At 34.9% G+C, this 26,926-nt stretch overlaps 1 protein-coding gene across 1 annotated transcript in view; it reads left to right on the forward strand.

Moving 5' to 3' along the window:
• The window catches only part of MALRD1 (MAM and LDL receptor class A domain containing 1), a 628,554-nt gene that overhangs the window by 299,721 nt on the left and 301,907 nt on the right, over positions 1–26,926 (forward strand). The window lies entirely within an intron of this gene.

Below are 26,926 nucleotides of genomic sequence, written 5' to 3' on the forward strand. Positions count from 1 at the left end.
TAAGCCTTTAATCCATTTTGAGTTTATTTTTGTGTATGGTGTTAGGAAGTGTTCTAAATTCATTCCTTTACATGGAGCTGTCCAGTTTTCCCAGTACCACGTATTGAAGAGGCTGTCTTTTCTCCATTGTATACTCTTGCCTCCTTTATCAAAGATAAGGTGACCATATGTACATGGGTTTATCTCTGGACTTTCTATCCTATTCCACTGATCTATATTTCTGTTTTTGTGCCAGTACCATACTGTCTTGATTACTGTAGCTTTGTACTAGAGCTTGAAGTCAGGGATCCTGATACCTCCAGCTCCATTTTGCTTTTTCAAGATTGCTTTGGCTATTCGGGGTCTTTTGTGTTTCCATACAAATTGTGAAATATTTTGTTCTAGTTCTGTGAAAAATGCCATTGGTAGTTTGATAGGGATTGCACTGAATCTGTAGATTGCTTTGAGTAGTAGAGTCATTTTCATAGTGTTGATTCTGCCCATCCAAGAACATGGTATATCTCTCCATTTGTTTGTATCATCTTTAATTTCTTTCATCAGTGTCTTATAGTTTTTTGCATATAGGTCTTTTGTCTCCTTAAGTAGGTTTATTCCTAGGTATTTTATTCTTTTTGTTGCAATGGTAAATGGGATTGTTTACTTAATTTCTGTTTCACATTTTTCATCATTAGTGTATAGGAATGCAAGAGATTTCTGTGCATTAATTTTGTATCCTGCTATTCTACCAAATTCATTGATTAGCTATAGTAGTTTTCTGGTAGCGTCTTTAGGATTCTCTATGTATACTATCATATCATCTGCAAACAGTGACGGCTTTACTTCTTCTTTTCCGATTTGGATTCCTTTTATTTCTTTTCATTCTCTGATTGCTGTGGCTAAAACTTCCAAAATATGTTGAATAATAGTGGTGAGAGTGGGCAATCTTGTCTTGTTTCTGATCTTAGAGGAAATGACTTCAGTTTTTCACCACTGCGAACGATGTTGTCTGCGGGTTTATCATATATGGCCTTTATTATGTTGAGGTAAGTTCCCTCTACGCCTACTTTCTAGAGACGTTTTATCATAAACGGTTGTTGATCTTTGTTGATAGTTTTTTCTGCATCTATTGAGATTATCATATGGTTTTTAACCTTCTATTTGTTAATATAGTATATCACATTGATTGATTTGAGTATACTGAAGAATCCTTGCATTCCTGGGATAAGCCCACTTGATCATGGTGTATGATCCTTTCAATGTGCTGTTGGAGTCGGCTTGCTAGTATTTTGTTGAGGATTTTTGCATCTATGTTCATCAGAGATATTGGCCTGTAGTTTTCTTTTATTGTGACATCTTAGTCTGGTTTTGGTATCAGGGTGACTGTGGCCTCATAGAATGAGTTTGGGAGTGTTCCTCCCTCTGCTATATTTTGGAAGAGTTTGAGAAGGAGAGGTGTTAGCTCTTCTCTAAATGTTTGATAGAATTCGCCTGTGAAGCCCTCTGGTCCTGGGCTTTTGTTTGTTGGAAGATTTTTAATTACAGTTTCAATTTCAGTGCTTGTGATTGGTCTGTTCATATTTTCTATTACTTCCTGGTTCAGTCTTGGAAGGTTGTGCATTTCTAAGAATTTTCCCATTTCTTCCAGGTTGTCCATTTTATTGGCATATAGTTGCTTGTAGGTAGTAATCTCTCATGATCCTTTGTATGTCTGCTGTGTCAGTTGTTACTTCTCCTTTTTCATTTCTAATTCTGTTGATTTGAGTCTTCTCCCTTTTTGTCTTGATGAGTCTGGCTAATGGTTTATCAATTTTGTTTATCTTCTCAAAGAACCAGCTTTTAGTTTTATTGATCTTTGCTCTCATTTCCTTCATTTCTTTTTCTTTTATTTCTGATCTGACCTTTATGGTTTCTTTCCTTCTGCTAACTTTGGGGTTTTTTATTCTTCTTCCTCTAATTGCTTTAGGTGTAAGGTTAGGTTGGTTATTTGAGATTTTTTCTTTTTACTTGAAGTAGGATTGTATTGCATTAAACTTCCCTCTTAGAACTGCTTTTGCTGTATCCCATAGGTTTTTGGCCATCATATTTTCATTGTCTTTTGTTTCTAGGTATTTTTTGATTTCCTCATTGATTTCTTCAGTGATCTCTTGGTTGTTTAGTAGTGTATTGTTTAGCCTCCATGTTCTTGTATTTTTTACAGATTTTATCCTGTAACTGATATCTAGTCTCATAGAGTTGTGGTCCAAAAAGATACTTGATATGATTCCAATTTTCTTAAATTTACCAAGGCTTGATTTGTGACCCAAGATATGATCTATCCTGTAGAATTTTCCATGAGCCCTTGAGAAGAATGTGTATTCTGTTGTTTTTTGGATGGAATGTCCTATAAATATCAATTAAGTCCATCTTGTTTAATGTGTCATTTAAAGCTTGTGTTTCCTTATTTATTTTCATTTTGGATGATCTGTCCATTGGTGAAAGTGGGATGTTAAAGTCCCCTGCTATATCTGTGTTACTGTCGATTTCCCCTTTTATGGCTGTTAGCATTTGTCTTATGTATTGAGGTGCCCCTATGTTGGGTGCATAAATATTTACAGTTGTCTTCTTGGATTGATCCCTTGATCATTATGTAGTGTCCTTCTTTGTCTCTTGTAAAGTTTATTTTGTCTGATATGAGGATTGCTATTCCAGTTTTCTTTTGATTTCCATTTGCATGGAATATCTTTTTCCATCCCTCACTTTCAGTCTTTTTGTGTCCCTAGATCTGAAGTGCAGCTCTTGTAGACAGCATATATATGGGTTTGTTTTTGTATCCATTCAGTCAGTCTGTGTCTTTTGGTTGGAGCATTTAATCCATTTACACTTAAGGTAATTATCGATATATATGTTCTATTACCGTTTTCTTAATTGTTTGTGGTTTTTTTTTTTTTTTTTTTTTTGTAGGTCTTTTCCTTCCCTTGTGTTTCCTGCCTAGAGAAGTTCCTTTAGCATTTGTTATGAAGGTGGTTTGGAGGTGCTGAATTCTCTTAACTTTTGCTTGTCTGTAAAGGTTTTAATTTCTCCATCGAATCTGAATGAGATCCTTGTTGGGTAGAGTAATCTTTTTTTGTGTGTGTGTGGTACACGGGCCTCTCTCTGCTGCGGCCTCTCCCATTGTGGAGTACAGGCTCTGGACGCGTAGGCCCAGTGGCCACAGTCCATGGGCCCAGCCACTCCGTGGCATGTGGGATCCTCCTGGACCGGGGCATGAACCCACATCCCCTTCATTGGCAGGCAGACTCCCAACCACTGTGCCACCAGGGAAGCCCAGGTAGAGTAGTCTTGGTTGTAGGTTTTTCCCTTTCATCACTATAAATACGTCCTGCCACTCCCTTCAGTCTTGCAGAGTTTCTGCTGAAAGATCAGTTGTTAATCTTATGGGGATTCCCTTGTATGTTATTTGTTGCTTTTCCTTTGCTGCCTTTAATATTTTTTCTTTGCGTTTAATTTTTGATGGTTTGATTAATATGTGTCTTGGTGTGTTTCTCTTTGGATTTATCCTATATGGGACTCTCTGTGCTTCCTGGACTTGATTGACTATTTCCTTTCCCATGTTAGGGAAGTTTTCAACTATAATCTCTTCAAATATTTTATCATACCCTTTCTTTTTCTCTTCTCCTTCTGGACCCATATAATTTGAATATTGGTTCATTTAATGTTGTCCCAGATGTCTCTGAGACTGTCCTCAATTCTTTTCATTCTTTTCTCTTTATTGTGCTCTGTGGTAGTTATTTCCACTATTTTATCTTCCAGGTCACTTATCCGTTCTTCTTCCTCATTTATTCTGCTATTGATTCCTTCTAGAGTATTTTTAATTTCAGCAGCTGTGTTGTTCATCACTGTTTGTTTGCTCCTTAGTTCTTCTAGATCTTTTTTAAATGTTTCTTTTATTTTCTCCATTCTATTTCTGAGATTGTGGATCATCTTTACTATCATTATTCTCAATTCTTTTTCGGTTAGGTTGCCTATTTCTTCTTCATTCATTTGGTTTTGTAGGTTTTTACCTTGCTCCTTTTTCTGTAACATATTATTTTGTCATTTCTTTTTTTTTTTTTTTTTTTTCCTTTGATGGGTGATGCTGTATTCTCTTACTGGTTGTTTGGCCTGAGACGTCCAGCACTGGAGTTTGCAGGCAGTCGGATAGAGCCTGTTCTTGGTGCTGAGATGAGGACCTCCAGGAAGCCTCACTCTGATTAATATTCCCTTGGGTCTGAGGTTCTCTGTTAGTCCAGCATTTTGGACTCACAGCTCCCACCATAGGCACTCCAGTCCAACCTCCAGCCTGGGAACCAAGATCATGCAAGCTTCGTGGCACAGTAAAAAAAAAAAAGAAAGAGGAAAGAAAAAAAAGGAGCAGTACAATATCAAAGAATAAAAAACAAAATAAAATTAGAAAGATAAAAAAAACTTAGGAAAAATAACACTGTAATGGAAATAACTGCAACAAGGTACAATAAATCCACAACAGAAAATATATAAAAAATTAAAAAGAATTTTTTAAAAGGGGGGTGGGGAACAAGCCAAAAGGATAGACAATAACAAAGTATAAAGAATAAAATCAAATAGAAAAATAAAAATTTATTAGGAAAAATAAAAATATAAAAGAATCAATAAGAATGAATCTACAAGGTAAAACAGAACCCCAATCTAAAAGAGTGGAAAAGAGAAAACAAAACCCTTGGCTATAGGGGCAGAGTTTAGGTGGGAGTGGAACTTAGGAAGGGGCACAGTTTAGGGTGGGGCGGGACCTAGGCAGGTGGGGGAGCGATGTTCAAGTATGTGGTGGGGCCTCTGCTTAGGACCTATACAGAAGGGGAGAGGCAGCATGTTGAAAGGAGTGCCTCTGGAGTGTGGAGTTCTGGAGTTTGGAGGTAAGGCACTGGGTGAGGGTATGTGGGTGGGGTTTAGGCCCAGCGCATTGGAGGGGGTCTCTAGAGGTGGGGCTCTAGGTGGGGGTGTAGGGGCAGGGCTTGGGCTCTACGCGGCAGGAGGGAGGCTCCGAGGGCAGTGGTTTAGGCCCGGGAACCCAGCAGGCTTCCCAGTGCCTAAGTGGACAAGGAAAGCACTGGCCGCATTCCCTTCTGTTCCTTTGCACCCCTCCCCAACTGTCTCCACAAGGATCTCCCTGTCGCCCTTCTACCCCTAACCGTGGGTGGGTTCCGCTGGGTGTAGGAACTCCTACCCTCCCCTGCTGCCCCTCAAGCGTGCTGATCCCAGAGGCCCGGCCTTCACTTTTACTCCCCCTTCCCTCCCTCCCACTCCCTCAGGACCCGCAGCTGGAGGGGGCCTCAGTGGGCAGAGGATCAGGCCCGGGATCTCAGCAGATTCCTGGGGGCCCAAGTTGGCAGGGGAAACCTGGCCACGCTCTCTTTTGATCCTCTGCCATGCCAGTGCTTCCCCAATTTCCCCCTTTGGGCGTGGGATCCCTTCCCCTCCCCCAGCCACCCCTTAGGGGCGCCTGCCTCCACTTCTCCTCCCCCTTCACTCCCCCCATGCCCCACATCCTACCTGGTCACTGGGATTTCCTCCTGTCCCCTTAGGTGTCCGTGGTCCCCCACTGGTTCCTGGTTGGTGCCCTGGTTGTGACATGTGAATTCCACATCCTCCTAGTGTTCCAACTTGACTCCACCCCTTATCTATTTTCTTGAGAAAAACTTCACCTTTCATTCTGTGTGGGAGGTTTGTTGGCAGCTATGTACAGCTCTTGTACAGGTCTGGCCTTTTAAATAAAAATTTTTGATCATAATAAAAAGTAATCTCATAGCATCCAAGTAGTGAGGGAGCAAAAGTTTTATGTTGAACCACTTTAAACTTTAGCGAACAGCTACTAAGTGGGATGTCAGAGGAACAAACCAATCTCATTAGGAGTTTAAAATTTTTAAATCTGTGAAATCTGGAATAAAGTTTCTTAAAGAAACAAAAAAAGGCTTCCAAAAGGAAAATTTAAAAATATATACGAAGTGGTATAAATTATATATTAATTATAAAATTAAGGGCATATATTGCTAGAGTAATTTGTATATCCTTTTGCTATTTTAGGTGTTTATTAAAAATTTTGATGAAAAGAAATTAAGAGAATCTCTGCTCTTAAGAATATCTCAACATGGTAATGGAGAATAGGAAAAACATCTCAACTCTAATATTAGTTTGGATATAATAAAGTGCTAGGAAAAATATATAAAACGTTATGAGGATGTAAAGAAGATAAAGAAAACATCCAATGGAGGGAGCTAATTTGAGACTGCTGCACAGGATGGGCAGGAGTTTGGAAACACACTTGGAGCTCATAGAAGGGAAACACTTTGTGGCACAGTGAGACCGAGCGTGAACCCCGGCAGACCATATAATGGATGAGGCAGGGAGAGCACTGTAGGCAGGCCCTAAGGCACAAGGCAGAGCAGAGGTTGTACCATGCACACCTTGGAGGTGGATGTGGGCGGGTGGTTTGACTGAAACAGGACCTTGTGTAGAAGTATCTCAGATAATTTCCTTTATGAAGCTAAACTGGGTTTTAAACGGGAACTACACTGGGACCACCTTGAATATCAATTTTTTTTTTCCTCAAAATGAACATATACTGCAAGGATATTGAATGGTCTTAGAAAACAAGCACACAAAAAAGAATGAAAGAATACAAAGTGAGCCAAAAAGAGATACAGTATTCATTCATAGGATGTATAATAACTGGTATGGATGGCTGCAGTAGAAAGAGTCTAAGCCAAAAAAAAAAAAAAACCAATGAACTGAAAAAACCAATTGCCATTATTTATATTATCAAAAGCGTTCTGAAAGTTCAGGTGAAATAATTTAATGTTTTCATAGCTATCTCAGCTGTGAGGCTTACATTCAAATGCAGCAAATTAAAAAAATGCTTATGGAGTTAACATTCCTAAAAACTACTCGATGTACCTTTATGTATCTCCAGAAATTAAAAGTATATGCCTTTCTCTTGGTAGAAGTGAAAAGCTAAGCATTTTCAGACTCAAACTGTGAAATGATTTAGAAAAGCTATGACTGCATCATGAGTTCAGAGGACTCTTTTTGGAGTCTCTGATATTTTAAAGGAAGGCAGTATGTATGTGTACATATATGTATATAAGTGTATATATGTATACACTTGTGTGTATAAGTATATATGTATTTAAATATATATTGGGGGGGTATCCCGAACAAATAAAAGGGAAAAGCCAAACTGATTTTTATTGATCTTAATGAAAGTTGGTGCAAGAGAATTCAGGAATATCAGAGACATTTAGCAGAAGTATAATACAAGCCACAAATGTAAGCCACATGTGTAATTTTACATTTGCTAGTAGTTATGTTTTAAAAAAATGAAGTTAATTTTTAGACTATATTTGCATTAACTCAATATACCCAAAATATTATCACTTTAACACAAAAGCAATATAAGATAATAATGAGGTATTTTATATTCTTGTTTTCATATTAAGTCTTTAAATCCAGTGTGTATTTTATACCTGCAGCCCACCTCAATTTGGAGTAGCCACATTTTGATTGTTCAATAGCCACTCATAGCTAGTGGCTACCCCAGTGGATGGCACAGGAGATGAAGTGAATACTGTAGGGCACTTTCATATCTGTCCTTGACAATGGGGTTCCATTAGTCAGGGTAAAATTTGTGAATTCTCAAGAATTGCAGTTGTATTCTTATTTGAATAGAAGCAAAAAAATATACTCCCAGGCTAAGTGGGAAAGCACAGGTACACAGGTTCTAGTGGACTAGGTACTAATTTCAGACTTTCTTCTTACTAGCTATATGTTGTACAACTTCTCTGAGACTCAATTTCCTCATCTAGAAGAGAGGAACTATTTCTTAGGTTCTTAGACTCTTAAAAATAAAAAGAGGTATTCATCTACATAATTTACCTAGTCTCATGTCTGGTATATGGTAGGCATTTATTCAATAAAAATCATATCATTTTACATTATCCTATATTTTGGGCATCTTTACCAGTATTCCTTAGATGGAGTAGACATTTGAGTGTAAGCCTCCATTATTTGTATTTTATTAAGGATATATTTCTACCATTTGTTTTAGCAAAATTTTCTTTCTTGCAGAGATCACAAACATATAATTATTTTATATTACATTGTAATCATTCAATCTTATCATATATTGAAAACATCTTTAATTCAGTATTTTTGATTTGTCATGACTGATGTGTATGTATGTGTGTATCTGAAATGTTTAATGTTTCTCAATTTCTCATTACTGAAAAAACACTTAACTTGGTACTTTCACGGATTAAAGAAGGGTAAATGGCATTATGTTCCACAAGCAGTGGCTACAGCCATTAAACTTTTGGAAGTGACTTGAATTCATGCACACTTTTCATCTATATTCATGTACATAGGCTAATAACATCGTCAAGGACAGGTTAAAATAGAAAAGACAGGGCTTCCCTGGTGGCACAGTGGTTGAGAGTCTGCCTGCCGATGCAGGGGACACGGGTTCATGCCCCCGTCCGGATAGATCCCACATGCCGTGGAGCGGCTGGGCCCGTGAGCCATGGCCGCTGAGCCTGCGCGTCTGGAGCCTGTGCTCCGCAACGGGAGAGGCCACAGCAGCGAGAGGCCCATGTACCACAAAAAAAGAAGAAAAGACAAGAGGAGGCAAAACATATATATTTAGGAAGATGCAATTGAACTGAATCTGGAATCAGTGATTCTAATCAGTCAAATAAGACCCAGAGTTTTATTAGCAAAAGTAATTTTAAGTTATTATTGAGTCTCTAGAAGTTATATTTAAGAGCGTATTTTGATGGCAATTTTGTTAATTGCTAAATGATGATGGATAAAAATAATTGTTTAAAGAATTTTAATAAGAGAAAGATAACTAAGATTCCTCTTCTAAATGTCCATACGCAGATTCAGCCATTATCATATTCTCTGTGTTATTGGCAGATATTTAATAAAAAATTTAAGTATAATAGGACAGGGATCAAGTCTTAATTTGTGTGGGCATGTGCAGGTGTATTTTAAATCCCCATAGTAATTTCCAAATATGAGTTATACAGCAATTATATTTTGGGGTATAACATGGGAATCAACTTTCGTTTAAGAAAACGTATGTAAGACAATGGGGGCTGAATGGATTAGCTTCTCTTTGAGTTCAAGTATTTCCCTGAAATACTTGGCAGTAATTTATTCATTTATTCATTCAACTGATGAGAATGCTGACACAGCAACTCAGAGTCCTGAGTTAGGGAAATCTGGCTGATTATACTTGGCTTTATAATTTAGTGAACCCTGTACACGATGTTTAGTGCAAAGTGCAAGTGTCTGAGGTTTAAAGAGATGAATTTGGACTTTTGTACTGCCTACTCCCTATGAAATGTCACCTGATCTACTAACCTCTCTCTTATCTTTCTTATCTATAAAAATGGGGCTATTGGAATCTATTTCTGAGTGATTTGAAAGATAATCGAGATCATGTATAGTATATTTTATTTATTTTTTTTTATTTTTTTTTGCGGTATGCGGGCCTCTCACTGTTGTGGCCTCTCCCGTTGCGGAGCACAGGCTCCGGACGCGCAGGCCCAGCGGCCATGGCTCACGGGCTTAGTTGCTCCGCGGCATGTGGGATCTTCCCGGACCGGGGCACGAACCCGTGTCTCCTGCATCGGCAGGCGGGCTCTCAACCACTGCACCACCAGGGAAGCCCATGTATAGTATATTTTAAACAACCATTGGCACACAGTCAGTGTTTAGTAAATGTTATCTCCCTTTTTACTGCCAGTTCTCTTCCCCGCTGAAGAGATTATGAGATTAAAGTGTGCATAAATTGAAATTTCTTAAAAGCATGCTGTATACTTGCTAGTTTTCCTTCATCATGTTCCATTCATTGCTTAAAACAAAGGTTCGGACCTCCTCTGCCCCGCCTATTCCCTTCAAAGTATTTACTGTCACAAAAGAGCTGGCTTCGAAGACATCGATTTAAAAAATAATTAAAGAACTCTTATAATATCTCACTGAAGGATTCACTACTAAGTTTGTTCATGTAAACATGTAGTGTTAGTCTAAGGAAGACTCAAAACACCAGCTAATCAACATGATAGACATCACTGGCTTGAAAGAATTTATGGCTCTTATAAATGTAGGGATAAACATAATACCTTTATTGGTGATCCTCTGTGTTTCATTTGCATTTTTAGAACGTAGTTGGGGTTAGATGGGTAGATGTGTCATGCATTATAATTTTTCACACTTAAATAATGGGAAATTGGCTATGGATATAGCATTTCAAAACAGAACATCTGAATTTTAGAAACACATTACTAACGGTATGTAGGAAGGAGCTATACTTGAAGTTTTCAAGGGGACATGATGGTAGATACGTTTGGACAGCACTTGGACTTGTGAGAGTTCAGATTTGAATTGGCAGAGATGGACTGGGACTTTTAAAGTCTGAAAGCTGTATTTCTTTTGTGCTACCTACGTCTGTTGAAAAAATACTCATCTCATGTTCATGGATGTAATAATAATAGCCTAACTAACTCTATAGCCTCTCCTTTCTCCTTTAGTACAATACATTTTTTTTCCTGGAATCCTTCTGCTTTTTTACATGTTTGTTCCAAAGAGAACTAAAATTTCCTTACTATGGTAGCAAGGTGCCTGCCCAGCCCTCCTCTGTCTTATGTCCTAAATCTCTCTATTGCTAGTGATAACTATATTTTATAAATTGTCCTTCTTCTAATTTCAGTTATAATAGAACAAGTATTGTATAAAGTTCTCTACAACTTGTATAAAGAACATTCCTGAAAATGCTAGCCAACATTTTTAGAGTATTTAAAATTAGTTATGGTTTTATTTATTGTTTTATTTTTTATTTTTAAGATTACACATATAAGTGATATCATACAGTATTTGTCTTTCTCTATCTGACTCATTTCACTTAGCATAATGCCCTCCAAGTCCATCCATGCCATTGTAAATGGCAAAATTTCATCTTTTTATGTCTGTGTGTGTGTGTGTGTGTGCATTTAAAAAATAAAACAAACTAGTGAATCTAACAAAAAAGAAAAACTCACAGATATAGAGAACAAACTAGTGGTTATCAGTGGGGAGAGATTGGGGGAAGGGGCAAGATAGGGATGGGGATTAAGAGGTACAAACTACTATTTTTAAAATAAATAAGCTACAAGGATATATTGTACAACACAGAAAATATAGCCAATGTCTTATAATTACTATAAATAGAATATAAGCTTTAAAACTTGTGAATTGCTATGTTGTACACCTGAAATTTATGTAATATTGTACATCAAATATACCTCAGTAAAGAAAAGAAAAAAATAATAAAATTAATTTTGATAAGCTGTTTTATAAATATTTGTCCAGCAGTTTCTCCCTCATTACTTATGAGGGAGAAGCTGCTGAATAAAATTTAAATAAATGACATCATTATGTCTTATTTAGAATGTTTTCATATAAAGTAGTAATAATAAAGTGTTAATAATGTTGCATATTGTTAATTATAATTCATATTAGTTAATATTGGCATAATATCAGTTTTTTAATTCTCTTTATTTGGTAAGCAACTAATGAATTTTTATTAAAGTTTATTCTTCCATATAGCTTTACTACAGTAGGATTATTATACAAGTTAACCATATAAAAGTAAGTTCTGCTGTCTAAAGAAGGTGTCATTTTTTATTGAATCACTCAAGCCTGAAGCTGTGGTAGTCTGCTATTTGTTCTGAAATAGCCATATGTTTTCTTGTAGTATGTAAGATATACCTATATTTAGATAGGCACATGGCTAAATGTTTCACTGCTGCAATAAATGGAAAAACATGTTATTCCCATAGATTGAAATATTCAGTAATGTATTATAATTTATGGTAAGGTTATTAAATATTTTTTACGCTTTTGAAAATTATAATTTTTGTAAGTGGTATCTTTAAATTTTTGTTTTCTTTTTGTTGCTGTAATGTAGAAAAGCAATTGATTTTTAAAATATTAACCTTGTATATGGTAAGGATAAACAGATATATTTAGGTAATCTTTCATTTTTCTCAGTAATGTTTATAGTTTTTATGGAAGGAGCATTATTATATAATATTTTAAATGCTAAAGGCAAATGATTTTCAAAAATAGTCTCTTAAAATTTTATTTTCTCTTTGTTTTTGTTACTGGTATATACAAATATAATTGCCTTTTATATGTTGACCTTATACTCTTATCAACCCATCTTTAAGTTAAAAAATACCCCCCTATATTTCTCAGTTTCCCTTTCAGTGGGTATAGACCATGTGACTAAATTTTAGCCAGTGAAATCTGAACAGATACTACATGCACCCTATAGGTTGTACAATTAAAAAGAAGAGACATTCCCTCCATTTTCCATCTCTTCTCCCCACAGGATGGAATATGGTTGTGATCTTAGTTCATGAGCTTGAGTAATTGCCTCTTTAGCACCCAACAAAAAACAAAGGAACTTATTATTTTCAGTTGTTACATGCTATGTAATTATGATGTTTATTTGGATGTTGGCTTGTCCCTAGTTACTCTTAGAAGATCTCTAATTTTCCACCTGTCACCAAGAACAATGTTCTGTGATCTCTGTATCAGCAGTTGGTCTCTTGGGGAGTCAATTACAGGAGTCATTCCTGTGGGAACTCACTGTACATCACTTCTCCAACTATTTCAACAGTTTTTTCAGATATATAAGTCTCTCTATGAAATCACTTTCTGTTTAAAATATTTAGAGTGATTTGTTTTATCTGCTTTTAAATGCTGACTGATCTCAGCATTTGGTACCAAACGTTTGATTTTATTGTTTGAATCACTTGCGTTTGTATGAATTTTCTAAACGTGCCATTCTGATTCTAATGATAGAACTTCTTCCCGGCCAGTGTGCCAAATGTCACTTAAAAAACCTTGCTTGCCAGCTTTGATTTCAACCCTCTGTTATAATTCTGCAATCTGGTAAGTCAAACTCTGTGTCTGATTTTTGCCTACATCAACCTCGTGCCTACAGGCAAAAAGAAATTCCTTTAGGGCCATCCTGGCAACATCCTGGATCTCTGAACAAGCCTTAAACCAAGAACTGAAAGTTCTGAGCCAGGAATTTCTTTTTATGTACTCTGGCTATAAACTCCAATATAGCCAGCTCACTCCAGTAATGCCTGAATTTCTTATGTGTTACACATTGTCCTACGGAAACTACCACTTGGATTTGTACAGTTTCACTTTTAATGAACACTGCTTTCTAGGTAACTACAGGTAATATTTAAATGATAACTGAGTAGAGTGGAGTGCTAGTAATAACTTCTAATGGTAGCAGAACCTCACTTCTTCTGAATCTAATCAGATCATGTAAATAATACAGATAAAAACAGATAATGAAAATTTAATGTAATGACATTATTTGAGCAAACACTTGAAGGAGGCTTGGGTATTAGCCAATCAATTATCAAAGGGCATTCCAAGAATAGGAAGGCAAATGTCCCCAAGGCAGGGCAGGCCTGACATGTATAAAAAGAGGCCAGTGTAGCTGGAGAGGAATCAGAGTGGAAGTGGTGAAATAGGAGATCAGAGACACAATGGGGAGGTAGGTTTTGTGGGTTATTATAAGGACTTTGGCTTTTACTCTGAATGAAACGAAGAGCCACACAACATTTTAAAAGGAGTGACATGATCTGACTTCCATTGAGAAAGGATAACTTTGGCTGTAGACTGTAGTTTGGAGGATCACTAGCCTTGAAAATATAGCAAGTTTCTTTACAAATTGAATCATAGGGCATGATGGGAAAGATTGGGAAGGGAAACAGAAAGAAAAAAGAAAACAAAGCATGGGAGAAGGAAGGAAAACCTAGTGTTTGTATGAGAGAATAAGAAATGACTGGGACCTGGAAATCACTTCTTTTTGGTTAAAGTGTTAGGATCATAATGAAAGTCAAGGATGGAATTATCTAAAGACAGTGTTTTGTGAACTTTGAACTGGTAATGCCTTACACTGTATTTGTTGAATAACTACTGAAATGATTTAAATTTTAGTACCTGATATACTAGCTTGTAATGATTATCTCATTTCCTGTTAAATGATTGGTAATAGTGATATTGTTACATAATTCTCAATAATATGCTTTTGTATCTTAGATATGTTCCTTTGCATTTTACAATTTGGTTCTTAGGAACTCTAAAACAAAGCACTACATTTGCATTCTCTTAAATAATATATGTGTTTGTGTTTCTCATAAACTTGATCCTTACTGAAATATTTATATTATAAGCAAATTTAGAAATTACAATGTTGTTGGCATTATCTTGGTTATCAAGCTAAAATTAAACTGTTTTTACTGTTTGAGCCCCTGAAGTACATTCTAGTTAAATAAAAACCAAGAAAGGTTGTATGATAAGCTATTTTAATGGTTGAATGTAACTGAAACAACATAGATTACATTTCTTTTGGAAGAAAAATATGATCGTGTGAAATCAAATATATTTTATGTCCCAATGAACTTAATATGTTGGAAAATTTCAGCTTCATTTGAGATGCCAATTGGCTCTACTCTACTAATGTAGTAGAGGAGGGATATGCATTTTAACTTTTAGCTATATCATTGTTCCAAGAACATGTCCTTTATTCAATTTAGGATTTTTTTCTACATAAATTATTTCTATTACTTTGTGGAAAGAATATTGGGAATTAGAATATCTGGTGCTATTATTTTAACTGATATTTCTTTTTAATTTTTTTAAAAATTTATTTATTTATTTAATTTTGGCTGTGTTGGGTCTTCGTTTCTGTGCGAGGGATTTTTCTAGTTGCGGCGAGTGGGGGCCACTCTTCAACGCCGTGCGCGGGACTCTCACTATCGCGGCCTCTCTTGTTGCAGAGCACAGGCTCCAGACGCGCAGGCTCAGTAGTTGTGGCTCACGGGCCTAGTTGCTCCGCGGCATGTGGGATCTTCCCAGACCAGGGATCGAACCCGTGTCCCCTGCATAGGCAGGCAGACTCTCAACCACTGATATTTGATCTTATTATTGCACATTGTCTGCTTTAACAGACATATGGATAATCAAAATAAAATTATCTATTCAGAACGTCATTTAAAAGCCCCAAATTGCTGATATAAAATTTTGTGTCAAGATATGCATATTCTTTCTTTGAAATCTTCTTACCTAAAAAGATTTTAGTAAAGGAAAAAAGTATAAAATTTTTAGATCCAGTTTTCTTCCTTATTTGTTTCTATTTAGATCTCTGATCTTCCTTCTGAAATTATCTCCTTGCTCCTTGAAATATATTTAGAAGAAGATCCTTTGGTGACCATCTTTTGATAGTAAATTCTAATTAGAATAAATGTTTTAATTTCAACATAAATGTTTGGAAGGTAGTTGCACTGGATATCCAGATTTCGTTTGGCCATTGTTTTCTGTTAGATATATTTTTAGTATTTTACTGTGGTAACAAATATGTAACATAAAATTTACCATTTTAACTATTTTTAAGTGTATGGTTGTGTGGCATTAAGTACATTCACATTGTTGCATAATCATCGCTGCATCCATCTCCAGGACTGTTTATCATCCCAAACTGAAATGCTATAACCATAAAACAATACCTCCCCATTTACCAGTGCTCCCAGCCCCTGGTAACCACCATTTTGCTTCCTATCTCTAAGAATTCGATTGCTCTAGGTACCTGATGTAGGTGGAATCATACAATATTTTATTTTTTTAATTTTTTTATTTTTTTAATTTATTTATTTTTTTGCGGTATGCAGGCCTCTCACTGTTGTGGCCTCTCCCGTTGCGGAGCACAGGCTCCGGACGCACAGGCCCAGCGGCCATGGCTCACGGGCTCAGTCGCTCCGCGGCATGTGGGATCTTCCCGGACCAGGGCACGATCCCGTGTCTCCTGCATCGGCAGGCGGATTCTCAACCACTGCGCCACCAGGGAAGCCCCATACAATATTTTAAAATATTATTTTTGAAACCTACTCTATGTAGGAATCAAATAGTAAATTACTAGCACAAGTAACTCTATTCCAACTACTTATTTAATTGTATTATGATTAACATACAATATTATATTAGTTTCAGGTGTACAGTGAAACTAATGTAATTCAATATTTTTATACATTATGAAATGATTACCACATTGTCTAGTTAGCATCTGTCACTCTACAAAGTTGTTAACACTATTATTGACTATATTCCCTATGCCGTGCATTACGTCACCATAACATACTTATTTTATGGCTGGAAGTTTGTATGTCTTAATCCCCTTCACCTATTTCAGCCTTCGACCCAACCCACTCCCCTCTAGCAACCACCAATTTGTTCTTTGTCTATGATTCTGTTTCTGTTTTGATTTGTTTGTTCATTTCCTTAGGTTTTTTTAGATTCCACATATAAGTAAAATCATACAGTATCTGTTTTTCTCTGTCTTACTTATTTTACTTAATACCCTCCAGGTCCATCCATGTTGCTACAAATGGCAACATTTCATTTTGGTTTTTTTTTTTTAATGGCTGAGTCATATTCACAATCTCTTTTTTTAAAAAAGAAGCTTCATTATTTTACTTTATTTCATTTCATTTCACTTCACTTCATTTTATTTTTTGGCCACATCACGTGGCTTGTGGGATCTTAGTTCCCCAACCAGGGATTGAACCCAGGTCCTCAGCAGTGAGAGTGTGGAGTCCTAACCACTGGACTGCCGGGCAATTCCCTTATTCACAATTTCTTTATCCATTCATCTATTGATAGACAGTTAGGTTGCTTCTGTATTTTGGCTATTGCGTGCACATGTAGTGCTGCAATAAAGAAAGGGGTACATATATCTTTTTGAATTCGTGTTTTTGTTTTCTTCATATAAATGCACAGAAATGGAATTTCTGGATTCTTTGATAGTTCTATGTTTAAATTTTTAGGGATCTCCATACCGTTTTACACAGTGGCTGCACCAGTTTACATTCTCACCAACTGTGCAAAAGGCTTCTGTTTTCTTCGCATCCTCACCAACACTTGTTGTTTCTTGCCTTTTTGATAATAGCCATTCTGACAGGTATGAAGTGATAGCTTGTGTTTTCTAACTGGATTTCCCTGATGATTAGTGATATTGAGCATGTTTTCATGTGCCTGTTGGCCATCTGCATGCTTCTTTGGAAAAATGTCTATTCAGCTTCTCTGCCCATTTTATAATTGGTTTCTTTGTGTTTTTATACTGAGTTCTATGAGTTCTTTATATGTTTTGGCTATCAACCCTTTATCCAACATATCATTTGCAAATATCCTCTCCTTTTCAGTAGGTGGCATTTTTTGTTGGTGGTGGTGATTTCCTTTGCTGTGCAAAAGCTTTTTAGTTTGATGTAGTCCCATTTGTTTATTTTTGCTTTTGTTTCCTTTGCCTAAGGAATCAGATCCAACAAAAATATTGCTAAGACCAGGGTCTAAGAGATTACTGCCAATGTTTTCTTCTATGAGTTTTTACAATTTAAGGTGTTCTAGTCAAGTTTTTAATCCATTTTGAGTTTATTTTTATATGTAGTGTAAGAAAGTGGTACAGTGTTATTATTTTGCATGCAGCTTTCCAGTTTTCCCATCACCATTTTTTGAAGAGACTCTCCTTTCACCATTGTATATTCTTGCTTGCTTTGGTATAGGTTAATTGACCATATGAGTGGGCATCCTTGTGTTGTTTCTGATTTTAGATTAAAGCTTTCTGCTTTTCACTACTGAGTGTGAGGTTAATTGTGGGTTCGTCATATAGGGCCTTTATTGTGTTGATGTACGTTCCCTCTATACCCACTTTGCTCAGAGTTTTTATCATAAATGAATGTTGAATTTTGTCAGAAGTTTTTTCTGTGTCTACTGAGATAATCATATGATTTCTATCCTTTGTTTTGCTAATGTGTTGTATCATGTTGATTGATTCGTGGATGTTAAACCATGCTTTGTAGTTTAATTGTATCGATCTTGTCCACTTACAAAAAATTTTCCAAAAAATACCTCTAACTTTTAAATGTTTTAGTGCTATTGTTATTGGTAATGTTTTATTTTATCTTATTTTACAAGGTTCATTGCTAATTTATGAAACTATAATTGATTTTTGTGTGATAAATTTATATCTTTGCAGAATTGACATATTCTAATAGTAGCCTTTTAATAAGTTTTTTATGACTTCAAATCATGGAAGATGTGATAAAACACAGTGTTACTCTTTCTTTCCAAACTTCAAGCTTTTATTTATTTTTCTTGCTGGCTAGAATATCCAGTACAATATCTAGAATAAGTGGTGGTCAGATACATTTTGCCTTGTTTCTGATTTTAGCAGGGAGCATTCTTTCTTCCATTGAGTATGATGTTACCTGTACATTCTTAATGTACAGCTTTATCTAAAGTTGAAAGACATTTCCTCCTATTCCTAATCTTCTAAGGCATTTAATCATGATTCGGTATTAAATTTTGTCAAATGTTCTTTTTGAATCTGTGAAGAAGAAAATCACATAATATTTGTCCTTTATTATCTAACTGCAGATATTACCTTAATTGATTTTCAAATCTTGAATAAGCCTTGAATTCTTAGAATTAAACCCACTTGATTAGAATGTATTATCCTCTCTACATATTGCTACATTTTAGCTGATAATGTTTTTGAGTATCTTTGCATTTATATTAATGAAAAGCATTGCTTTGTAACTTCCTTTTTTGGTAATTTTTTTTATACTGACTTCATCTTTCATAGCATATATATCACATATATTTCTAGATTTACTTTGTATTTCCTCTCACAGATATTTAAGTTGCATTTTTTAAATTGCTTTAAAAGCATATTTTAAATTGCCCCCATTTTGGTTTTGTTTTTGTTTTTTTACTGCCTGTCACATCGTAGGAGATCAGTAATTATTTCCTAAATAGATTGATGAGAAAGCCAAGGGGAAATCCCACAGATATGGGCGTGCAGGAGGTCCACAAGGCAGTCAACTAAGATTGGGTCGGGAGGCATAAATTGCAATAGCAATATCTTCCAGAAAACATACAATTGGACAATTACTTCATAGATTTGACTCTATTTAGAGGAGTTTTATATCTAATTTATATATTCAAGTGAAAGAAAAAGAGGAAATAGTTAAGTACAGGAAAAATAATAATTGTTTAAGAACTTTACTGTATTATAAATGTAAATATACATATGTGATTAAGTCAAGAACAATATTTGTATAGTTATAATAATATGAACATATATTCATATATGCACAATATAGTAAGTATGAATTCAACAAAAAATTATAACAATTCATGAGTATATGTGGAAAGAGAATATATGTGTTGGGGAAGGGAGTAGCATGACTTATATCCTTATTCCCCATAGGACAAAAGCAATAGATTATGCCTAAAATTGAAAAATCAAGAATTAACATTATAAATATCTTATTTAGACACATCAGAAAATACCAAACAAAATAGAAAAGAGTTAAAAATGAATGTATGCAAAGTAAGGCAATATAGTGAGCGTGGAATGAGACATGGGCTACTTGAAGTAGTCTTCAACTTTTAAAACTCCATTTATGTGTCATTTTAATAAAAATTACAAGTAACTTAAAGGAAATTTTATCAGGATAAGAGAGGTTATGTAAGATGAATAGATAAGACTGTTCTAGTTATTAAAAAAATCATTAGGTTTCTCAAGCATGGAATTACCATCAAACCATGTATTTTTCATTGTAATTATAGTCTTCATAGATAATCTATAGTAAGACCATTGATGTTGATAAAAGGAGTATGCTTGTGAATTAAAGTCCCCTGGCCAGATGCTTATTCTCAAGTAGACTTTTAAAGATTAAAATTCTTTAAAAGGTGAATTTACACTTTTGTGGAAAAAAATAAGCCATTGCTGAAATTTATGTTGTTTCAGTAGACAGAAAAGAAAAACAGAAGTTGATCTCAGTTTTTTCCAGAAAATCTACTACTTGCATTTTAGTATATTCTAAACACAAACCAAAAATGAATGACAAGGTAAACTGTAAGGGAAAACATCTCTATAACACTTTTTAAGGAAATGACTTCTAAATTTCTTTACACTTTAATATGTATTGTTCCTCACTTTGAATTAATTGCCCTTGGATCTATAGGCTGGACATCATTTACAATGTTTTTCTAAAAATTATGAATGTCAATTGGCCAAGAAGCTTTGGCAGTTTTCACACTGTTTTGTTCCTCTGACCCAGACTTCAGAGTGAAAATATAGGTCAGCACGGAAACTGAAAAATTGGACTTTTCTATTGGTTAGATTTGCACTGAATATACAAGAACACACATTTATGAATTCAAAACAATTTCTTACTAGGTTGTTTCTCCCTCACATTGGATAATGCAAAAGCAATTGAACTGAATGAATTGCAGTTCTTTACTGCTCGCTTAACATAAATTATTGTTTATACAGGAAGTTGTTTGAGAAGCTATTTGTGAAGGGACTTTAATTTTGGCATCTTTATTGCCTTTCCAAAGAAAGATTATTTAAATATGTGCATACATTAGCTACTTTTTAAATGTTTTCGATGACTTAGACTGCATTTATAAACACACAGTACTATTTCTTTCAATGCTTTAGTTACTTAGACTGCATGCGTGGTACAGTAAAGTAGTGATGCAGAAATCCATTTTCTTATAATACAGAGAACATTGTAATATACTGGAAATTATATTGCACAATCTTGCCAGTGTATACAGCTCAGATTTCAATTTATATTAATACTATAGCCTATTTCAGATAAAATAAAAATTTCAGTGTATACCAAGGTGGGGAAGCAGGAGGGCAGTGGTTGCATGAATTGGGAGATTGGGATTGACATATATATGCACTAATATGTATAAAATAGATAACTAACAAGAACCTGCTGTATAGCACAGGGAACTCCACTGTACAGTAAAAACTAACACAACATTGTAAAACAACTATATACCAATAAAAAAATAATAATAAAAAAATAAAAAGCGCTCAGTTGAGGTGACAGAGGAGTTCAAAAAAATTTCAGCATAATATTCTTCATGATAAATGTTCACATTAAAGATTTGAAAATTGGTATAAAGCCCAGCAGCACAAATGGTATAGGCTGTTTTCTTCAAGGTATCACAAATCTAGTTAGTATATTTTCTGAAGCTCTATGTACATTTTTAGAGGAAGTTACATACTCTAATGTTGCATCTTATTTTATAATTGATTTGAGGAAGCACTTAAACATATATATTGAAGTATATATGCACATACATGTATGATGAGATTTGCTTACTAGATATATCACTCCAGCAATAGTGTGGCAACCAGATTAGGATGAGCAATAAAGACTGTTACATTCATCACAGTATAATTTTCAAAAGTTAAATCATAACTCTCATGGAAATAGAAAAGAAATAAATGTCAAAATTATTTAACCTGTAAATTAATGAGTGAACTCACCAAGATCTTAAAATGAATTCAAACAGCATTTGAGGAACCAAAAAAAAATTTTTTTTTTGGTTAGAGACAAATTTGGTTAATTTCCTAAAGGGCAAAAAACTAGAGAACTTTTTTGGAACTTTTTTCTTTTGGTTTTTGGTGAGTTTTTTTTTTTGGTCAGAAATGATTTGTATCTCTACTGATCACAAGCCTACAAGTTACTATGTAATTTCCTAGAGTCTATCCATTAATAGTATATAGCAAAGCCAAAAATGATACATTCTCCTAAAAAATCAAATAATCTTTGGGTGGGCTTATTAGTGTCCCAGTATGATACTGAAAAGACGTACAGTCCTCTTTTGTGTTTTATTCTCAAGTATTGGATAATTTTCCCTAATGCAATAGGCCAGAGAGTAATTGATTGTTGCCCATTATGGTGAGAAATGGATTAAAGAGATATTTAGGTTGTAGAAGCAACTGGACATAGAGATTGGTAGAATCTGGGATATAGTCAAGACAAAGCTTGAGTTTCTGGTATAAGAAACATAGTAGTCAGTATTTTACTTTTACTAAAAGGGAGAATAGGTAGAATTTATGTGAGTGAGGAACCCATTAATTACACGTTTATAATCCAGAGAAATCTCCAGGTTTTCCATAACAGTGACCCCAGAAATCTGGAGGCATTTTTGATAACTAGATGGGAGTAGTCTTGGTTACATCATAATAGGCACATACCCTCCCCAACAGAATGATGTGAGGAGAGAAGGAGGAGAAAAAACATGAGTAACTATAACAGCGACATTGCTAGAAAATTTACCTTTGCTAGTCCTTACAAATACACTGGTAGGTTACAGTTTACCAAAGACATTTTCCTGAGTGTTAAACAGATTAAGAGAGCTAAGACAGAGGCAAAACAACAATTCCCCTCCTGGCATACTCTACAAAAACCTTTGCTAATTCCACTACCTTTGTGATTGTTGTGTACGTTTGGCTTCTTGCTGACAGACATGCTTTGTATGTAAGACGCAAGATGCAATAGGAAGTTGCAAAAATTTTTTTTAAAGCATTAAACAATTTGGTAAATGTTGACCTTTAACAATTGACAGACGCATACACACACTTACAAAACAATGTTGTTGTATGGGTTATTTGCCTAACGAAGGCATGCCAAGCTGAAAGGACAGAAAAAATTGACAGGAGGCCTGAAATGAAGGCCACAAGAATAAGCTGAAAACAGCCAACGCTTAATACAAAACATAAACATGAGGCAGCCAAATTTTATAGCTGTTTTCTTTTACTTTTTATGACTAACCTTTCAGTGAGGCCATCAAGCAAATATTTTGTGTCCATGAAGTGCTATGTAGCATGACCATTCCACAGTAGTCATAAGCTTCAATCTCATAACAGGAAGGGAAGATTAAAAAAACTGTCAGAAATATTTATAGCTGAATGTAAATAAGACATTATAGAGACAAGCAATTCTTGTAATCCTCCAGATACTAGAGAAATCCAGTTTTACAATAGAGTATTCTGTATTTTTAACCACTGTGCTTAACATTGTTTTGGACAAACAGACCTAAGTTAATGTTTGTTGCAGGGATGATAGAATGAGTTCAATAGCATAAAGTTACTCTTACCTGGTTCCTCTTCTTACTAAGTTCAATGGACGTGGGAGTATTGTCACAATTTAAAGTTAAAAATTATTTTGTCAGACAAATGTGCATAAATATTAAAATACAGTGTATCTGAAAATGGAAAGTAAAGAAAAATGGGCACAAAATAAAGCTAAGGGCATTGGATATAAAGATGTAAAGATAAGCATTCTGCTGTAGGTGCAAAAGCAAGAACTGATTAATGTGCTAAGATCTTAAAGACACCATACAAAGTGAGACACAGAAGAAAAAAACCTGACACATAAGTAATATCTGGTTAGTTCCTTTATTTTTCAATCTTTGTTAGGGATCATTGTGCTTAGTAGAAGTAGTTATGTCTAATTCTTGTAAGCTAATCTTGCTAAGAAGCCTTGGGTGCATTGATATATGTAGACAAGCCAATGTGGATTGTATGGACCAGATATTTCTACACATAATTCTTTAGAAAAGTAATATTCAAGTTTATGTTACTGATGGTGGTATTGAAATAGGATGGAGAGACAAGAAGCATGATACATTTTTTTTCCTCACCAAGGGAAGTCTTTACTTTTGAAGAATCCTTTGTTTAAGTGGTATTTAGTGGTAACTAAATGTTAGTGTCTATTGGCATCTCTTTTAATTATTTGTGAAAATTCTACTGATCTAAGGCTTTACATGTTTAACATGCATGCAACATGTTCCTTAACACATTTTATGTCCTAAAGAGAGACATATTGGTAGTTCAATTCAGTGTTATGTAAAGGAAGAAGAAATGTGATATTCACATTTTCAATTAAGATAACAGCACACTAAAGTTGATAGTATGGATGTGATTCAATAATAACAGTGTAGAGCATCTTGAGCAAAGTTATTTTTTGTTTGTTTTAAGATGATTTCCAATGTGTTTATATAATAGTTTGACAAGGCATCTTCAAGATGTTGAAATCAAACAATAGTGATATTCAATCTATTATTTATTATGCATACTAGAATACCAAGCTAATTTAGATAGGCATTTATTGCTAGATCCATACAAAGTTATAGCATCTTTAGTCAAAGTGGCTACTTTGTGGTAGCCACTTTGTAGATGGTAGCCACCATCTACTTAGTGATGTTTTCTTTACCTCTCAAATAATTAATCTCAATTAAACTACTCTAGTGCAAATCCTTGTCTCGAGTCACCTTCTGGAAGAACACAAACTAACACATTGTTTTATAACAAAATTTTTTAGAGAAACAGTGATTTTGTAAAAGTTCTGATTTAAGTTCTTAGCAAAATTTAGGGGAGTGTTTAATCAGTTAAACACTGATTAAGGGACTATCCTTTTCCCATTGTGTATTCTTGGCACTCACGTTGAAGATCAGTTGAACACATGCCTGACTTATTTCTGGGCTCTCCATTGTGTTCCTTCAGTCTATATGTTTGTCTTTATGCCAGTACATGCTGTTTTTATTACTGTAACTTTGCAATATATTTTGAAATCAGAAAATATGTAGCCATCAACTTTGTTTCTCTTTATCAACATTCACTCAGCTATTCGGAGTCTTTTGTGGTTCCATTTGAATTTTAGGACTGATTTTTTTGTGACAAATGACATTGGGATTTTGATAAGTATTTCACTGAATCTGTAGGTTGCTTTTTGTGGTAATTTTAACAATCTTAATCCTTCCAATCCATGAACAAGGGATATCTTTCCATTTATTTGTATCTTTTAAAATTTTCTTCATGAATGTTTTATAATACAGTGTACATACAAGTCTATCACTCCCTTGGTTAAGTTTATCTCTAAGTATTTAATTCTTTTGATGTTATTGTAAATGAGATTATTTCTTAATTTCCTTTTCAGGTAGTTTGTTGTTAGAGTATAAAAACACAACTAAATTTTTCTTTTTACTTTGTGTCCTGCTAATTTACTGAATTTGTTTATTAATTCTAACAGTTTTTAATGGAGTCTTTAAGGTTTTCTAAACATGAGATCATACCATCTGAAAACAGAGATGTACTATGTTGGAAAGAAAGCAGGCTTCCTCTCCTTGTTCCTGATCTTAAAGGAAAAGCTTTCAGATTTTCACCATTGAGTATGATGTTAGCTGGGGGCTTGTCATATACACCCTGTATTATGTTGAAGTATCTTTCTTCTATATCTAACTTGTTGAGAGTTTTTATTATGAACAGATTTTGAATTTTGTCAAATGATTTTTTTCCTCTGAGATGATTGTGAATTTTATCTTCTATTTTATTAATGCAGGATATTATATTAATTTATTTGCATAATTTAAACCATCAGTTGCATTGCAGGGATAAACTCTACTTGTTCATTGTGTGTGATCCTTTTAATGTGCTGCTGAATTTGATATAATAGTATTTTTGTTGAGGATTTTTGCATATATATTCATCAGGCATGTTGGCCTGTAGTTTTATTCTTTTAGTGTCTTTGTCTGGTTTTGTTATCAGGGTAATGCTGGCCTTAAAATGAGTTTGAAAATGTTCTTCCTATTCAACTTTTGGGAAGAGTTTGAGAGGGATTGATGACACTTTTTCTTTAAGTATTTAGTAGAATTCACCAGTGAAGTGATCTGGTTCTTAGCTTTTGTTTGTTGGGAGGTTTTCAGTTGAATCCTTACCAGTAATTGCTCTGTTCAGATTTTCTATTTCCTCATCATTTAGTCTTGGTAGGTTGTGTGTGTCTAGGAGTTTATTAACTTCTAGATTATCCAATTGGTTGGCGTATAATTGTTCATAGCAGTTTCTTATGATCCTTTGTATTTCTGTGACATTTGTTATAATGTCTTCTCTTTTCATTTCAGATTTTGTCTTCTTTCTTTTTTCTTTGTTAGACTAAGACTTTGTCAACTTTGCTTATCTTAAAAAAACAAACTCTTAGTTTCTTTGATCCTTTCTATTTTCTTTCTAGTCTCAATTTCACTTATTTCTGCTCTAATACCTCTGCTTATTTTGGGGCTCAATTTATTCTTCTTTTTCTGGTTCCTTGAGGTGTAAAGTTAGGTTGTTTTAATTATTTGGTCTTTATAATGTAGCCATTTATCACTCTAAATTCCCTCTTGGTACTACTTTTGCTGTAGTTCAAATTTTGTTATGTTATGTTTTCATTTTTCTTGAGATATTTCCTAGTTTCTTTTCTTATTTCTTCTTTGACCCATTGGTTGTTCAAGAATATGTTAAATTCCACATATCTTTGAATTTTCTGGTTTCTCTTCTTTTTGTTCCTTCACCTGGATAATTTTAAATGACTTCTCTCTGAGTTTGCTGATTCTTCTGCTTGATCAAGTCTACTGCTGAAGCTCTTTTTGAATTTTTCAGTATGTTATTATATTCTTCAGCTCCAGAATTTCTGTTTGGTTCTTTTGAAGAAATATTCACTTCTCCCAGTCTTATAGTCTAGTTTCAACAGGAAAAGACTTTCAACAGTGAGCCCAGCTAGAGAGTCTAGGAGCTTCTCAAAATTTTTCTATGGATTGTGTTTTCTGGACTTGTGAGTATAAATTCCTAAATAGAAAGATGTACTGGTTTCTTTTTTCACAAGATACCATAATCTCTTGCACCTTCTCATGTCTTACTGCTGTAGTGTGGGCTCTCCCTCCTCACTTGTGGAGAACCTTGAGTTCTGTACGTTCTCCCTATGTTTCAAGGCTGTGCTGGGCATGATAAGCTACCAGTCCCTTTTCCTTTGTTTTTATTTGCCCCCACCAAACCATGCTAGTTCCATCAGCATTTCAGATGAGGTGAGATAGAAACCAGTCCCTTGGGCTGTGCACTGAAAGAATGGGATGTTGGAAGCATACTCCATTCCTTTCCCTTCTGCCTGAGGAGAAGCCTAAGGTTGTGCACCTTTTCCCAGTCTTGCACAGC

Source organism: Kogia breviceps, chromosome 3, assembly GCF_026419965.1.
Source record: "Kogia breviceps isolate mKogBre1 chromosome 3, mKogBre1 haplotype 1, whole genome shotgun sequence".
In the NCBI taxonomy this organism is placed as follows: Eukaryota; Metazoa; Chordata; class Mammalia; order Artiodactyla; family Physeteridae; genus Kogia; species Kogia breviceps.